The sequence below is a fragment of the Podarcis liolepis genome (assembly GCF_965112155.1).
Source record: "Podarcis liolepis genome assembly, chromosome: 5".
NCBI classification, from domain to species: Eukaryota; Metazoa; Chordata; class Lepidosauria; order Squamata; family Lacertidae; genus Podarcis; species Podarcis liolepis.
In genome coordinates this window covers 67,081,535-67,085,370 of record NC_139556.1, presented here as the reverse complement: position 1 = coordinate 67,085,370, position 3,836 = coordinate 67,081,535, and positions in this window count along the sequence as shown.

Below are 3,836 nucleotides of genomic sequence, written 5' to 3'. Positions count from 1 at the left end.
GTGTCAGTAAACATAAACTGAGTTCTACTGTCATCATTCTCATTATTGGAGGTAGCCCCGCCATTTTGCTTTTGGGGGTGCTGGTGGCCTAGGGAGACTGGGATTTATTAATATAATGAATGGAAACCATGTAACATCAAAATCATCCCATTTCGCTTTACGCTCAATGACTCGCCTTTGTTGGAGCCAATGTCCAGATAACGCTATGTCCCAAATTGGGTTGTATCATCCCACCTTTGTGGGCATAGAGCCCCCCCCCATGACTAGCTAGTTCCAGCCACACTGCAGCCAGTAGCATTATTACTAGCACTTCCAGCCAGGAAGAGTGCTAGAATCAGATCTAACTACAGCCGCAATCAACTCTCACATATATTTGTGGCACCAGGAAATAAATAAATACATTCAACTCCTGCAGATAGAGCTGGAGAGTCCTAGTGGCTTGCAAGGAGACTGTCCCTGGAGCCCAAAGAGGGCATCAGTGAGGGCAGAGGAAACCCTGAAGAGACTGGAGGCACAGCGCGGCTTTGCTTAGGCTGCTCAGCCTCCTTGCCTAACAGCTGACGTGTGGGGTAGCACAGCAGCCGCAGCTTTCCAGGTTGGCCTCAGAGCTACAATTCTAGTTGTGGATATTTTTGGATACAGTGTTTTTGGTCTGGATTGCAGACAGGGCATTTAAAGGGTGCTCCCCCATATACATGGGAGGACGCCTGGAGAGGTTTTGGCTGGTCATTTTGCCTAGTTCAAAAAACGCCTTCCAAAATTTTTGATGTTTCATTGCTAATTTTAAAAGGACTAAACTGCTGTTTAAAATAGTTTTTATTGTTGCCGTTTTTGCCTGCTGCCTCATCAGAGCATTTATTCCACAATATAAATGTTTTAGTGATAATAAAGTAAAATAAAGGATTGTGTTTTCAGCCACTGCCACACAGCACTGGTTGCATTTTCCTGAATCAGGCCCACTTTATGGTTGCAACAGCGACTTAGCAGTGTATTAAAAGCTCATATTTGGTCAGGTTTCTACTGATCTAATTTATACAATCTACTTTCTCTTAGCAAATTGTCTTTAATGAGCTAGGTGGGCAAGGCAGCTTTCATCAGAGGACAGTCATGCTCTGAACACCTCGGCGCAGAAGGTTATTTATTTATTTATTCAGTAAGCCTGTTTGTTCCCAGAATTTTTTCCAGGATGGACGTGGTGTAGAAAAACTCAAGCATTCAGGCAGTTAGTATTTCACACAGAGCAGATTCTGGAGAAAGCATTCTAGGAACATTAAGAACATTAATTGAGGGCTACAACTGTTACTGCAACTGAATTAAATAAGCAGATGCATGTGGTCTGAAGCTGGAAAAGAGCAGAGCATCTGCACATTATTACAGCCTGTGGTCGGGAGCCTACATACCATTCTTTTGTTTGCCTTATAAGGGGAGCGGTGTGTGGTGTAATGGTGCTAAGCATGAAAGGGCTTTTCCTCTGGGATTTTACATGTGGCCATTGCCTATGCGCCTATTTCTGAATGTTGGCCAGGCTGCAAGGTAATCTGAATATTAATTCATCCTACATTTCTGAAGCATTTCCATGGTAAATAGATGACAAAGCCATTGATTGTCCCGACTGCTAGCTGAGCATTACGTTTCCAATTACACACATGATTCTGTTTTATGTTTAGCAGACTAGAGCATAATTCGGTGGAAAAGATAAAATGTCTCTTTCTCCCCTGCTCCTTGTCCTCCTTCCTCAAAGGAAAAATGACAACATTGCAGACCAACAGTGCCCTCCGTCTTGCTTAGTTCTGCAGCTCAAAAATTTGACATGCTCAAAGGCAGGCATAGATTTACATGTCTCCTTTCCTCATATGATTGCTAAAAGGGCATTGCTATATCCAGGAGACAGTGAATGTGCTATACTTGTATCTTGTCCATCCTTCAAAGAGATCTGAGTTGCATTTTAGTTTCACAACAACCCTGTGAGGTAGATAGGGTTGCTATAGGTTCTCTTTTTCCAGAGCACAGTCTTTTTCTCATGGATATGTAAAATGAGAGTCATCATGGTGATCCATAGTTAAAAGTAGAAGTGTCCTCTTTTTTGCTCTTCAAACTATGGCAGCCCCAGAACTTCAGGGAACATTAGTGTCATGTCTTGGGCTATCTATCTATCATCTATCTATATCTATCTATCTATCAACTATCTATATCTATATCTATATCTATATCTATATCTATATCTATATCTATATCTATATCTATATCTCTATATCATCTATATCTATATCATCTATATCTATATCTCTATATCTCTATATCTATATCTATCTATCTAAGCCAATGCACAAGTCACTGTATCTCAAGTCACTGGCTGTCAGGTGTCACTACTCATCTGTTTCATAACGCAGAAGAGTTGTTAAGCAGATGTGCTAATAGTGGTGCATGTAGCACATCGGGAATTTGTGTGGAACTCCAGTGCCTGTAAGCAGAGTGGCAAGTATTTTTGCTGCCATGTAATGTGCCATGTAAAAAAGGAGGTAGAGGTGGGAAAGAAACCAGTATGTATGAGCAGTAGTCAACAAAATAGTTTCACTAGTGCAAACATTAACACTAGCACTGTGGGATTCCCCACCCCTGCACACACACTACACCTGTGGTTCCCATCCGGTGGTCCACAAACCCCAGGGCGTCTGTGTAAACCCACCCAGGGGATCTGTGGCACATACTCATCAACTGTCCAGGATATCCCATTTGGGGGGTGGGGCTGTGCTCTTGCATGGGTCATGTGGCTCACATGGGAGCATGGCCCGGAAAACACACGTCCCAGTTTTGCATTGCAACATGTTGAAGGGTATGGTGGCACCATTCACATAACCAAAACTACCACAGAGATATCAGTGTTTTCAAAAGAAGGGGTTCCATGACCCGGCTTTTCAAAAAAATGGGTTTGCAGTACTTAGCCCATGGGGAACCACTGCTCTGTTCCATTCCTACATCTGCTCCGGAGGTTTATGGGGAAACCCAGAACAGATTTAGGGGCCACACAGGGAAAGCAGAGGGAGATATCATTTGATTGCACAGGGAGAATTCCTTGTTCTGACAGAACAATCCGCTCAACACTGCATTGAATACAAGCCTGTATGTCACAAGGCCTCACCTTGGCCGGAGTATTAATCCTGCTGACCATACATGGATGGTGGAAAGGAGACCAACACACTCCATTCAGATGTTACAAAGACATGGGTTTTGTTTTTCCGTTTCTTATTATTTGCTTTTTAAAGATGGGAACAAGAAAGTTGTAGAAAGCAGCTCCTCGGCTGTAACCCACATTACAGCTCTAATATGCTTAAAACAGAAATTGGCAAACCCAAGCTCTTGCATTACATTCAAAACAGTGAAAACGTAAGGCTAACATGTTCTGTCTCATCAACAAACAGGCTCTCTCCTTAACAGTCATGTGTCCTGCTGCCACATCAAACAAGAAGGTGCGTGTGTCTTGTAATATTTGGTGTCAGCACATCCTGCCACAGGGGAAGCGGGGAGAGGCAGCAGGGAGGGGGAATTGCAATATTCATCCAACATCTGGGAAAATTTCTCTTGTGAAACTGTGGGGGGAATGGCAATTTTCTCATTGTCTTGACACCCTGACCCAACAAGGGGGATCTGCATGCATTCCAGCTTCTGCAGGCAGCTTCGCTTTCTGGGTTCAGAGAACCGTACACATATAATAACATTTCCTCCACGTACTGGAACCAGAAGCGGTGGAGCGCAGTGAGGCAAGTTAGGGAAATGACTGGGTTTCGCTCCCATTCTCCATACACTGTTTTTGGAGTTAAAAAATTAGCTGTCTCAGC